Source organism: Gavialis gangeticus, unplaced genomic scaffold, assembly GCF_001723915.1.
Source record: "Gavialis gangeticus isolate Ggan-Ray unplaced genomic scaffold, GavGan_comp1, whole genome shotgun sequence".
NCBI classification, from domain to species: Eukaryota; Metazoa; Chordata; order Crocodylia; family Gavialidae; genus Gavialis; species Gavialis gangeticus.
In genome coordinates this window covers 10194025-10208472 of record NW_017728964.1, presented here as the reverse complement: position 1 = coordinate 10208472, position 14448 = coordinate 10194025, and the positions used below count along the sequence as shown (strand labels likewise).

Sequence of the window (14448 nt, the reverse complement as noted above, 5' to 3'; positions counted from 1 at the left end):
TCTGGCGCGGAGGCCCCCGGTGCCTGCCGGCCCGTAACCGCGGCCCGGGGGTGCCGCCCCGCGTCCAGAGCGGCGCCCTGAGGCACGCCGCAGCCGGCTGGGTTACGGCGACTCGGGCTGTGGCTACAGGGGATACACGAGCAGAGCGCAGCAGCTGGGCTGAAGTCAGGGGGAAACCTCCTTGGGGGGCTTAAGACCCAGCTGGACAAAGCCTTGGGTGAGCTGCTCTAACTGGGGAAGGTCCTGCTCAGAGCAGGGGCCTGGACTAGATGACCCGAGGTCCCTTCCAGCCCTCATTTTCTACGACTCTCAGGCAGGGTAGATTTGTACCACATTGCCTAATCAGAGGTGCATAAGCTTCCCTAAGCAAGGGCGTACCTCATCAGGTGCCAGGAAAGGAGTGCATCATAGCATCTGCAGAAGTAAGCTGCTGCTTACAAAACCTTATGCATCTCTGACTGAGTTAGTCTACAAAGTACAAATCTACCCCACCTTCTACAAGAGCTGCAGTGCATGCATATTGTCCACCGTCTCGCCTCATCTTGGACCGTGCATCCCACCCCATCGATACGTTGTCTCTCCTTTCCTGCTTTCCCCCCTCTCCTTGCAATAGGATTCAGCAGTGTGTTACTCTGGAGAAGGTAATTTTTCAGCACTGGTGGCAGGGACTGGCCCTCTGTCTTTCCTTCTCCCAACTCCTTCATTTCCCTCATCACTTCATCTGCATTCTTCCCTCCCACTTAATTTGTTAACAGACACTATCCAGAAAAGTCAAGCTGGCCTGATTTATCTTCTATAGCTGGGCCATGGAGGAAGCAAGGTACAAGGACCAGCTCACGTGTAGATCTCACGCCTACAACAGGGACACGTCAGCATTGTTTTTTATTGTTTTATATTTACCCTGCAAAAGCCTCAGAGCTATGGGCTAGCATGTGGGAACCAGGAACAGAAACTAATTGGTCTACTTCCCAAGCTCAGGGAAATTCAAGAAGACAAAGTACAAATGAAAAGCAAAAGTGAGCTGATTTCTACCCTGTTTTAATAGTCTCATGTTTTATTCCATAACAATATATTTTAATCACCATTTTTTTAAAAAGAACAGGCTGAATAGCACACCTGTAAGACAGGAATAGGGTATTTTAAGGTAGGCATAAATTGGGTCTGTCAGTCAGACTTTGCAGTCCTCCTTGCACAGGAGTAATGCTAGAGTTTCTCATATTCTGACTTCTCTGTGCTGTTCTCAGCTATAAGGATTAGCAAGGCGCTGGTAAACCACAAACAGTTCAGAGGGGGTTGCACTCTGTTTCTCCTTGAAAACACCAGTTAAAAATAGGTGACAATTGTGTCACTGCTATTGTCATTGACACAAGATATGATTCAAAAGGACATTTAAGTAGGCCAGGTAGCCATACCATATTCATAAGACAGTGAGAGCTCACATGGATTTACAGTGCTTTTCTTCCATTGCTAATTTTACCTCCTTCATACATGGCCCTCACCATTTCCATGCCTGTGCCTATGGTCTTTAGGAAGTGGTAGCTATTGTTACAGTGTACAGGATCACATGCTGGCCGATCCATACCAGTGGCCTTGGCATTGGCTTTAAAAGGAAGCTTTTGTTTCCCTCTTGTACGATGTTGGATGTTGGAGTGCAAGGGTCACATCCGCAATCCATTTCAAGTGCACAAAAAAACCCAAACCGGCCCTTCAGTGCAAGATGTACCTCTGGCTATTATAAAAAAAAGTTGCCTTGTTAACTCTGATGGAGGATTCCCTCAATATTAGGACCTGCATGATGTAGATTAGATGCGTATATGTGCCAGGAAGGGTCACAAGTTCCCTTTGAAACTGCACCATAAAGATAGGGAATGAGTTTAAAAGGAAAAAAAATAAGCAAACAAAGAAGAGATATTAAAAGGGAGGAAAAAACAAGTGATGGCCCCAATTTTAGGTGCAGCCAAATACAACCTGTGACATAAAATGGCTTCATCTCCCTCTAGATTCAATGAGACCACTAAGTGCCTCATAGGATTAGGCCCACAGTTTGGAGTCCAAGGTGCCCTCTGAAGTGCATCACCAAGACAGCTGTTCCACTGTGATGAGTCCTGCATTTTTGTGCTGGGTTGTGGGGAGCAAGGAGGGACCCACTGGAAAAAAGCCTGCAAGTCCAATACATTTCTAATGCCAACCAACAACCATCACAATGACAGCAACCTGTGGAGCAGCACCAGTCACGAGGAAATTGCTGTCAAGGCAGAAGTAGGCTATGCAGGGATACAACAATATACAGATCATGGAAGTGGAGTGATCAGCAGGCTTCTTTTCACTCTGTTTATTTGGTAAAGTGACACCTATTGTCAAGGAGATGGACTGTGGAAATGTGTGCGCCACGACCTGGGCCGGAGGAGAAACACAAGGAAGAGGGATTAGTATAGTGACACTGCAACTTGCTGCTTTCCAAAAGGCTTTGCAACTTATGCCCTTACAGAGTTACTTTTCATATACGGCTGTTAAATGCCATCTGTTCTATTAATAGCATGCAGAGCGGTACACAGAACTGAGCTAGAATACAGAAAAGCCAGCGCAGCTTGCAGCATGCTCCGATGCACCTAATACAGAAGTATGTTCTGGGAAGCAACACTTCTGCGGGTTCAGTCTGAGCCAGGACAAAAGCAACCAAACCTAAGGCTGTCCTTGGCCCTAAGAAATCACTATGAGATATACCTTGATAACTTGGTTATCACGTGGGGTGACAACTGAGCATGATGGGAGAAGCCTGAAGAAGGAAGACAATAGTTTCACTTAAGATTGTGTTGCTTGTGCTAGAAATCCAGACCAGTGGATCCCCTCTCTTGCTCCATGACTCTGTCTTCCTATTCTCCAGTCTCTCCCTACACTCCTTGCATTTTTTTTTCTGTCCTCTTCCAGATTTCCAAGGGTTAGCGGCAAGTTTGAATTTGGGACAAACTATCTTGACCTCTCTTCGATTGTGTATTTGATTTGCTTCCAACGTGGAAGATGCTGGAAATATAACTAGTCAGGATCTAACATTTGCTGCTAATAAAAAGAGAAGCCATTGACAAGTCCCCAGGCACAGATGGTAATCCCCAAGAGCTGTGAAGTAATTTAAAAATAAAGCACCTTGGGCACTGCCAAAATAGGCGATTTCTCATTGAAATCAGCAACCTAGATAGCAAAGATTGCACAACTAGTTATGTAAAAGACTAGAGGGATTTGAAACATTACAGACCAGCAAAAGGACTGGATATTTATGCCCATGCATAACAAGAACATCCAGTGTTCGAACAGTAAATGTTGTAAAACTAACAAGGGAAGTAAATGCTCACACCTCATGGCATAATCCAGACTCCAGCTATTGGGAGATAGGAGCAAGCTTTCCACGGAGACACTTAATCTGTCTCCCCTGTAACATTTCTTGCATTTGAAGCATAACATTGTGGCCAATGTCAGAAGCAGGTCACTGGACTAAACAGACTGCTAGTCTCATTCAATATGGTACTGCATGACTCGAGGATTTTAGGGCCAAAACAGACTGTTAAATCATCTAATCTGTGTCCTGTATCAAGATGTGAAGGGAGGGTGAATCCAGCACTTCCCTTGGGAGTTTGTTTCAGTACTTAATCACTAGAGAAAAAGGGAGCCTTATTTTTCATGTGCATTAGTCTGGCTTCAGCTTCCAGGCTGTAGTTCTTTTTGTGCCTTTCTCTGCTAGGTTAAAGGACTCTTTAATACTAAGTGTTTTTTCCCCATGAAGGTACTTAGATTAGACACTAATCAAGCCACCTCTCACATTTTGATAAGCTAATCAGGTTGAGCTTTTTGCATCTCCCTCTCTCAGGCATTTTCTCCAGCCATCAAGTCAGTTTTTTGGCTCTTTTGTACCCACTCAAAGTTTTTCTTCCCCCTTTCTTCAAAGTTGGTACCCTAGAACTGTACACCTCATTCCACTCTTAATCTCATCAGTGCCAAGTATGCAAGTGAAATGACCTTATTCCTGTTTACTACCCTCCTGCTTATATGTCCATGGGCTCCATGAGCCCTTCTTAGCTTCAGGAGTGCGCTGCGAGCTCACATTGAATGTCTTGTCTGTACCTTAAGCCCATTCCAGGGTCACTGACTTCCAGGGGACACTCCCCCTTGGTGTAGGTCTAGCCTCCATTTCCTTACCCTTGAATATATCATTTTGCTTTTGGCTGTATTATAAAGCATTTTATTTCAGTGGGTCCAGCTTGACAAGAGATCTTCATTCCTCTGCCTGACTGCCCTGTCCTCCTCATCATTCCCCACTCCACCGGTCATCCATAAATTTCCTTTGTGAGTTTTGGTATCTACAGGCAGCCTGCAAGACACAGGATCACTAAGTTAAAGCTAAGATGAATCCACTTTATCTAGGACAAGAAAACAGTTCTCTACAGTAATTCATATTTTTCCTATGCTGTCTCTACTGTCTGTCTGGTATTGGATATCTCCTGGCCATCTTCAAATGCTTTCTCCAGACCTGCTTATTTTCTCTCTAGACTAGGACTTGAGCCCTTTTCCTTATAAAGCAATCACTCACATCCAGGCAACTCAGCCAGCCTTTTCTCTAAACTTCCCCCCCCAAGCTTGGCTTTCAGGCTGCTCTCCATCACTGCCAAGCTGCAATTACAGATGTTGCTCATGAGTTGTCTTGAAACATAGTATGTTTTGCATGGACAACCAAACTTCCTGATGCATTGGAAACATTCAGTTTTGCAATTTGATTGTACTGATCAGGACAACCATGTTAAAACTGGAATTAAAAAAAAACCCTCAGTTGCAACATAATCAGTCAACTGGCCAGCCACCCTTCCTTCACAGCAAGCGTCCTCCTGTTTCATATGTGCCCAGATGACTCTGAACTGGACCCCAACCTGCCTCCTACCTCTCCCATCAGTTGCTTGAATCTTTTTCACCGCAGAGTCTGGGATTTCTCAGGTCACAAAGCAATCCTCCTCAAAAGCAGCTGGTAGTGGTCACTGCCATTGGCAAGATACCAAGCTTGATGAACCACTGTCATTATCTGGTCTGAAAGCTCCTATGTTCTAGATCTGGCAGTTGCACAAAAAGGGAAGGAAGATGCGAGAACATCCACATGGGAAAAAAAAACCTAGCCAGACAGCTGCACTGTAAAACTGAGGCCAAGACCCGGTTTCTCTCTAGCTGGGATCTTGCAGGCACCAGCAGGAGCGGAGATTGTCTTTCAAGGTGGGCTCAGCCAGGGTAGAGGTTCTCTGTCCCCTGACATTTTGGAAAACACTGTGCGTGACTTCAGGTTGCAGAGGAGATTGCTTTTTCAATTTGTATTTTTCTACCATGAGCAGGTTTTCTTTTCTAGCACCTTGCAGTCCCCCTTATCTGTCTCACGATCTGGTGCACTGTTCAACATCAGGCTCAGTTGCAGTGTATGGCAGGAGTCACTGTGGCTAAATAAGTCTGATGTTATCAGCAAAAGCACAGCAGGTAATTAATCTGCATCTTTCTTCTTTTTCTTCCCTTTTCTTAAACAGCAAATGGAACCCTTCAATGATACCAACCTCTTTGCAAAGTACTTTTTAGATTCACTGATGAAAAGGGGTAGGCATTATTAATGACCTGCTGTTCCCATTAGGAATTCAAATCCCTGCCCTGTTGTGCTGACTGTTCCAGCATGAAACAGCCCTCTCAGACCTCAGTGGTGTGTCCGGGGTCCCTTCCTGTATGAATGAAACCCCAAGCTCTGGTTGCCTGCAGGGAGAAGCAGAGCCAAAGAACTCTTCAAAGTACCCCTTTGCAACTGAATAAAATCCATGCTGACTAGTCCACTGGGATAGGGTGGGATGGAAAGGAGGGAGAGACCAACAGCAGGGGTGGAAGAATAAGAGGTAACACTCTTTCCACCCTCCTTCACCTCCATTCCCATTTCAAAATGAATGGAGGTATCCAGCATCAGTGGCTGAACCCTCAGGCCTCTCACTGCTGTGTAGGAGGCTGTAACTGAGGAACTGAACAATTTGTCAGCTCTGCAGCAGAAACAGCCACTTCCTTGTGTACTGCAGAGGCTCCTCATACCCTGGGGAGAGTTAGCACCAGCTTCCCTCTCCAGAGGGCACCCAGCGCCACAAGCACTCCTGGAGCCAGGAGCGACTTCTCCCAATGCTGAGCATTGGCATTGCATCTCTGCTCTTGCAGCGCAGGGAGCAGGAGTCTGCACAAGCAGGGACAAAGCAGAACACCACAATCCCCACTGGAGCTGGGATTTTATATTTAAATCATCACAGTAACCAAGGTGACTTCATCCCTCCTTAGCCGCATTCTCCCTGCCTGGAGGAGAGCACCAGGTTGCTTCCCTAATACCTACAGTGTGCTGAATGCAAATACACACGCTATCTATTGGAGGAAGGAAAGGTCGGAAACTTCCTAAGGAAGGCAACGGTGATGTCACTAAGTAGGGCTGGGCTTCCTTTCAAGCTGGGCTTTAAATGCCACCATAATTAGTTTTTTTTTTGTTTGGTTGGTTTTTTTTGTTTTTTTTACCTACAGGGACTTTTTACTATCTTTCATTTTCCCTGAGCCTGAGGAAGGGTGCATGTGCCCAAAAGCTTGCAGAAAAAGATAATTTTTTTGTGATTTCTTCGTTGGTCTAATAAAAGGCATCATCTCTGAACTAAGGGTTCTAGAGTTTTGCATTTCTTTTTGCGCTATAATTAGGGATGTGTGAATAAAACAAGCTTTTGCCCTTGCATGCATGTGCTTCCTGCATCTTGAGTTGCAAAAGTTTCTGTTCCTAACACCCCTGCAAAGAAATGCTATCATTTCTCTTTTCCGAAAACTGAGGCACAGAGAGCACTTGTGACTGAGATTTTTGAAAGCACACTGGGAACAAAGTCCATTCTCCTTGTTGTAGGGGGGAGTGGGGTGGCAGGGAGTGGACTTCAAAATCTGACTTGAGTTTTCTGGAAATGCTTGCCCCATGTGGCTTGTGCAAGATCATATGGGGGTGATTGGGAGAGCTAGGAAACAAAATAAGGGACCTGACTTCTAGCACCTCAACTTCGTTTTTCCTGCTCTAGAGACTGGTCCTTAATAAGAACAATCCAGCCCTATTGGCTTACCAGGAAATCCCATGAAAAGAGGCTCTCTCACAAGACTTCAGGCCTTTCCTGCTTCTAAATGGGTAGGAAATATAGCAAATGCAACTTTATTTGTTGTGATATTTCAGTACTTCCCAACCCAGCTGAATGAGGAAATGCAGAGGTGCCTACAAAAATGAAAAGGAACAAAAGTGAAAAAGTTAAAGATCCACTCACATTCAGCTCTTCCTCAGGACTGAATCTGAGACTGGTTTGGACCCCCTCTGAAATTGTTTGCTTAGAAAACACAAAATATCAGGGAGAGGAAAGGTCGTTCTGTAGGGGCCTTGGGGCACAGAAGGGGTGAGCTCAGAACAATTTTTCAAGCACAGAATAATTAAAAACACAGAGGTACGTGGGAAATATGATGACATGCAACATGGATTTACCAATGTTAGGTCATAACACACTAACTCAATTTCTTTTTCTGACAGGATAACTTATTTTCCAGACAAAGGAAATGCAGTAGATCTCATCTCTCTCTAATTATTAGTGCAAACAAAGAAGAGGAGAGAAGAATAGTTTAAAGGTGACTTAGAAAGTAGCTAAAGAGCAATAGAAGGGGAAGAATCAAGGGGAAGATTACTAATGGGGTTCCTCATGGATCAGTCCTGAGAGCAATCTTGTTTAATATTTTCATTAATGGCACTGGCACAAAAAGTAGGAGTGTGCTGCTGATATTTGGTAATAGCACAGAGCTAGGAGGCCATTTCAATATCAAGGAAGATCAGGATGTTCTACAACAAGCACTGGATGACCTGGAGCTGGGATGCAGTTCAACAATAAGAAAGCAAGGTCATGCAGACTGAGACTTTTGTTGTAAATTGGGAGCTCGAAAGTTGGAAATAATTGAGGAGGAGGAGCTAAAATCAGTCAGTCAGGATGACTGAGTTGCCAATATGATGCATCCATGCAAAAAGAAATTTGGGGATGGATTAGTCAAAGAATGTCCAACAGAGATAAAGAGGCATTAATACCTCTTAGATGAGGTGGTGATGAGGCCTCACCTGAGATACTGTGTACAGTTCTAGCCATCTGTGACCAAGGAAAATGGACTCAAACTGGAAGAAGTGCAGAAATGGGCTCTTCTGAAGATAAGGGAATGAAGAGCCTACTGAGCAAAGGAGGCTAAAAGAGGCTGGCTTGTTTAGCTTAGCAAAATTAAGGCTGAGAAGGGATATGTCTTTCTTTAAACATAACACAGGGCTAAATCCCTGGGAGGGAGAAGAGCTGTTTAAGCTAAGAACGTATAACGGCACAAGTACAAATGGTTTCCCAACTAGAAAGCTCCTGTCAGTTATGGGGTTCTGGAACAGACTTCCAGGCCAAGTAGCAAGGGCAAAACTAACTGTTTTTAGGATGATTCTCAAGAAGCATATGAGAGATTATAGGAGGTTGTTGTCCGACATAACAGGGGGCTTCTATGACCTAGAAGATCACCTTCAATGCCTTGCTTGAATGCAGGGCATTCCAACCCTGCCCATGAATTAGCAGGTCGAGCTACTTTGTGGGATTGTCTTGGTCCTCTGTAGGACCTGTGTTTGCTCTAGGGCTGATGCTAATATTAAGCTGCTTCTAAAACTCTGCTCAGAACAAGATCTTAACTTCCTCCCACCTAAAGTACAGGATTTGCTCTGGAAGTGACAAGGGCTAACTTCACCCTCGGCGAAGTCAACCTGTCCACCAGGGATGCATTTGATCTAAAACAGAACGCGGAAGTCGATTAGCACATGGCTGCAGTGAGAATCCGAGCTGTAAAAAAATCAATAGTTGTTTTCCTATCTGTGTTTACCAGATCAACGTTCCTAAGTTAATTTGAGAATTAAGTTGGGTCTCTTCTGTTCCACTTGCCCATGCACCCACGTCAGATCTTTTCAGCAGCCTGACAAAGTCGAATCCTCCTTGTGTCACTCTAACTCCAGCAACTTCAGCCTACTCAAGATGAGAATCCGGCCTTAACTCTGTTGGCTTCAGCAGAGTCTCTGGATTTACACTGATGCTGGTAAGGCCTGAGTCTGGAATTCAAACCCAGGTTCTGATCTTGTTGCCCACAGACAAAAGACTTTCTACAAGCTGTACCCAGATCGGGACTGCAGGATCAGGCCCTGGCTGACAGTTTTTCCATAGCAAGAGCTCTCTCTCCTCTGTTGCGCTGTCTCTGCAGTGGTTGTGCGTGCTAGAAACCTGTGAAGATGCAACACAGGTGAGACAGGGAACACGTGCTCTGGATTGGGGGGCCAATTTGTAAATCACAGCAGGGGCAGATAGCAGGGAGCAATGGGAGCAGCTCCCCAAGCCTGGGTTAGCAGCAGGCAGCCTCCACGCAGGCCCTCAGCCGCTGCTGTCCTCAGCTGCACTGCTGCCTGCGGCAGGAACACCCCTGCCCTCCCTCAAGCTAGCTCCCAGCAGTACTCAAATCCTTATTGACCTGAATGAGCCATTTGCCCATTTATACAGAGTGACCTATGTGCACTTAATGAGCTTGCTATCGACCATGCTGACCTCATGCTGCAAACATATGAGTCACTCATTGCATCAGTGTCAGAGCCCAGCTTGAAGCATTTCACATGAAGCTGTCAATTCCGGCTATTGTGTGTGCGGAGAAGCTGGAAAGCAAAACACTGCTAAAAACCTGAGCTGAGGGACACACTGTTCTCAGCAGCTTGGTCCAAACACTCCGGGGGGGGAAGGTGGGGGCAGGCAGCATACAGACACGTATGCACAAGTCCTAATATTCAGCTAGTAGTCAGGGAAAAGGAAGACTATGCAAGTTGCAGGCCACAAAAGGTGGATTTTGAGGTTACAACTTGTGTGTGATGGAGAGGTTGTCATTCATTAGTATTGATTAAGCAGCTGGAGGTCATTGAATGGAAGGTAATTCATATATGCAAAGTAGTTATAGCTGCCCAACTACAACTTCAGTCTGAAACTCTGTTTCTTCTGGTTTCCTTTCAGGTCACAGCTCATTATGAATGTTCAGTTTAAGCTGCAGCTTTATTGGATGTTGACTCTCATTACCAAGGTCAAGCATGCACTACTAGAAGGGAATTAGCTGACAGTCCTGCCTATTTCCCATGCTCCATACTGCTGCAGCAGTCATACATTTAATAACAGGTCAAAATGCAGGCACAAAACCTTCTGTTGCACAATGACAAAGGCAGTTCATTAAATGAGGATGGCAGATTCAGAATTCGTGTTTGTCCCTTAATGAGTTTAACACACATGGCACAGTGTGCTTCTGTTTGCAAAGCCTTCCCGTGAGGCTGTAGGATGCATCTGACTCCAGCAGCATTTGCTGTACCTTTATCTCAGGCAAGAGGTGAAGCCCTCACACTGTGTGCATGTGAGGACAGTCTAGGGTGGGCTACTTGGGTTACTGAAAAGTTCACAGCAGTCCTTAGTTGGGGAGAGCTTGGGGAATGAACTAAGCTGGGCTTTGCTACCAGATGTTTCTCACTCTCATTTGTATATAGTCTCCAGTGGAGACTGGCAACCCCCTCCCTTCAAGAAAAGGAGGAGGATGCAGGAGGAAGATGGATGGTCCATGCAGTAGTGCTGCTGAGATTACCATTGGCCACTCTGTTTTTATACTGCAACTCTGGCCTCCATCCTCTCTCCCATGCACACATCCCCCTTCTTCCCTTCCGAAGCCTCCTTTCCCCCTCCTCACCTCCCCCCACTTCTTCTCATGTTACACTATACTACCAGACGGCAGTGCAAGGCTCCAGGCCTCCCTCTTTCCATATACAGCAGGCAGCACACAAATGGGATGAAGAATCAGAGAGTGTGGATACTGCCCCAGCAGCTCTGTCAGCTGTGTGCTCATGACCTTTTCAACCCACAGCTTTCCAGTCATAAATACATCAGCTAGCTAATAGCTAGAGAGTTTCCTTATGGCTTCCTCCTGCTTTGCAGCAAAGCAGTTTCCAGTGGTTCCTGCTGCAAACACCAGTCTGTTTTTCGGCTTCTCCCCACCCTGCAGAGGCTCCAGAAATGGCTTCTGAGCACCCCATGCACCACCTGAGAAGGCCCAAGGATCTTAAACAGCAAGTGAGAGGTTGAGCAAAAGTCCAGAGTCAATGGGCATGTGACAGGCTTTGGATAAGGCCTTGAGAAACAGATACACAGGCTCTCCCAGGAACGTGTCTTATCCTCAGACATTTTCTTTTACAGCATCAAGAAGAATGGATAAGAATTATGCCTGTAACAAGCCTCAGGTGCACACCCACTCCACTTCCTCTGCACAACGCAGACTCTACACATTCACAAGGACCTCTCCTATCACGTTGCACTGTTACTTTAATAAGAAACGAAAGGAAATAAGGGTGTGGAAAAGAGTGAGAGGGAAAGAAAAATAAATGAGCCTTTCCTCTCTTGTAAGAGCCCTCCTCCCAAAGACCTCAAGAGGCCACTGCAAACACTGATGAAGCAAACCTCCCAGTACAGGGTCATGCCATTATCCCCATTATACCAATGGGAAAACCAAGGGTGGGGGGCTCTGTATTTGTACAGCAACTAACACAGAGGACTCTGGTTCATGACTGAGGCCCCTAAGCACAACTATGATGCAAATAAATGAAGGCACAGCCACAGTGTAACCCGAAGGTAGGATCACAGCTCATGTAGGCGTGTGTGAGCTGGCTTTAAACCTTCACAGTGTAAGGTGGCTGTATGGTGCTTCATGCACACTAGTGACCCATCTATTTATTACCTAGGGGCATGGGGGTGCTTGTGCGGCCTGCCCTGAATTCTGTGTATGCTGGCTAGACAGGTGTCTGAGCTAAACAGGTGAGCTAGCTAATTTAAAGCTATCTTACTTGTATCTAGACAAGGTGACATCATATGCTTAAACTGCAGTGTAGACATACCAATGGGATTTACCCCAGATTGCACAGTATATCAGGGGTGAAGCCAGATTCAAAATCCTCTCTCTAACTCCTGTATTTTATGTCTCCTTAAAGACTGGCTTAGGGTCAGAAAACAACAGTAAACAGGGTAGCAGGGAAAAATCATTTGATATGGTGCTGTGCAGCGTAGGCTGTGCCATGCCATACACACTTCCCACACCTTGGAGGAGACTGAAGCTGTGAGAGCCAGTGCTGACCCCATGACAGGTGCCGTGCCTGCCCCAGAATGAGCAGAGTCATTCATGCTCACTGGTTAACACCTACAAATGCCTTTCGTGTGCCAGGCAAAGTGCACCAGCCACAGCTGGGCCGGCTTCACTCACTGGAAATCCTTCAGCGAGCAAAGGATGCCAGGCAAGCAGTGAACTTTATTCTTCCTCCAACCCAGAGCTGAGGCGCTTACCAGCGTGGTGTGCACCATGAGCTCAGTAATAAATGTTGAGATAGACACAACGGACACAGCTGAATCTCTTGACACAGGCCAGCCCCTTCAGCATCCAGTCAGTCAATGGCCAGCTCTCCGCTTCCTCACCTACCCCGAGCCCTGTGATGGAAAGTCAGTCTCAGGAGGCCTTGTCAGCACACAACTTCCGCACCAACCCTAGACTATTTCCTTTACGCTGTAGGCTGAGTCATCCCTCCCTGGTAGGGACAATATCTGGTATCAGTGTCAGCTTCCCTTTGGCATTCAGCCCGCTGTGAAAGCCATTCATGGCATGGCCTGCTGCTCGCTGTTTCCCCTAGCTCCAGCCCCACCACATGAGCAGCATGTCGATAAGTCTTCACCCAAGAACCGGTGCTCACTTGTACACGGGTGCGTACAAAAGAAGAACCATCCAAGGTGCTGGGGACGAAGAAAGAACTGTGGACGGTCTGGCAAAAGGCTTCTCGTTTTACCCACTGAGACAAAAATGGAGACTAGTTACTAGATGGAAAAAAGCCATTGAATGGTGCCGACGCTGACAAAAACGGCAATCCAGGGTCAAGAGGGAGGTCAAGTGTCTGGAGAAGGAAATAAACTGCTTGCCTGAGAAATCCTGTTTCCTGCAGCTAGGCATTGTGACCTGTGACCTCCGGCTCATCTCTGGGCAGTGGCCCTACTCCTATAAATGCCTGCCCGAGTCCGCATGTACCAGCCTGTGAGCCATTTCTCCCCTCCCCATGCAATGTCATAACTGGGGGAAAGACTGTTTGCTGGGAGAGGCAATGAAACAAGCAATGCGCCCACGTGCTAGGTGAGCCAAGTGGGAAATGGACTAGTGGACAATGCCACAGGGTGACCAACGGGATCCCCATGGCAGAGGGCCCAGCTCTCCACAAAGATGCTCCATGCGCACACGCAATTGTGTGTCTTTGCATGCAACTCTCAGCTGCTAAGAGAGCACTTCTGTGCCCCTCCACAAGAGTCTCAGACTGTACGGTTCTCCTGAACAGTCATAATGATCCAAGCACAGCAATACAATCAAAGGGAAACAGAGGGAGATGGTCTTCATCCACAGCTCTGTCTGAGGGATGTCCATGCCCTATTTCCATAATACTTCATAATCGAACCTTATTATGCTCGCAACATTTTTGTGGGGTAGAAAATATGATTATCCTCATTTTGCAGAGAGGGAGATGGAGGCACGGACAAGTGATCTGACCAAGACTACATGGGAAGTCCACGGTTGAGCGAGGGACTGAACCCTGAATTTTTCGGAGCTTCAGTAGGACCGTACCACTACACCATCCTAGAAGAGGACTCAGAAAGTCAATACCTACATGCATAGAGGTATGGAGCTGTGCCCCAGGAAATACTCCCCACAACATGAACATCCTTCTACCTAAAAGGGGATGGGCACCATTTATGTGGAAGGCATAACCAAGAAACCCACAGTAACCACAGCACATTATACTCATGTGCTGATTCCACCTCCCCATCCAGGGGCTCTCCATGCAGCAGTAAATCCAATCGGCACTTTAAATGGAGAGGGGCCAAACACTGTAGGTGCTCTAGGTGATGCTGTCCAACTCAGGCTCTGACTGCCAGCCCTAATGGAAAAATCAGGACTAGAGAGACCCAGGAGGAGTGAAGATGCTGACAGGAAGGCTGCCTGCATTCCTTCCCTATAAACAGGCTGTATCCAAATTCTTTTGGCTCACAGGGCCTTTGCTTCTTACTGGCTCGTAAAGTGTAAGGCACAATTCAGGGGGTGTCTGAATTGCCATCTCAGTCTCTGGACACGCAACAGAAACAGTCATTTTAAAAACAACTGCAAACAGTATGATGCACGTGATCACTGGTGGGTTTTCTTAGAAGGCCCCTGCCACAGGCATCAGGATACCACTCAGTTCACACACATGCAGCCCCAGCCGCAATGCCGCTGTCCCTATCAGATAGGGCACTGTTC

General features: G+C 46.5%; 1 protein-coding gene across 2 annotated transcripts in view; it reads right to left on the bottom strand.

Moving 5' to 3' along the window:
- The window catches only part of SEPT9 (septin 9), a 291529-nt gene that overhangs the window by 162217 nt on the left and 114864 nt on the right, over window positions 1–14448 (bottom strand). The window lies entirely within an intron of this gene.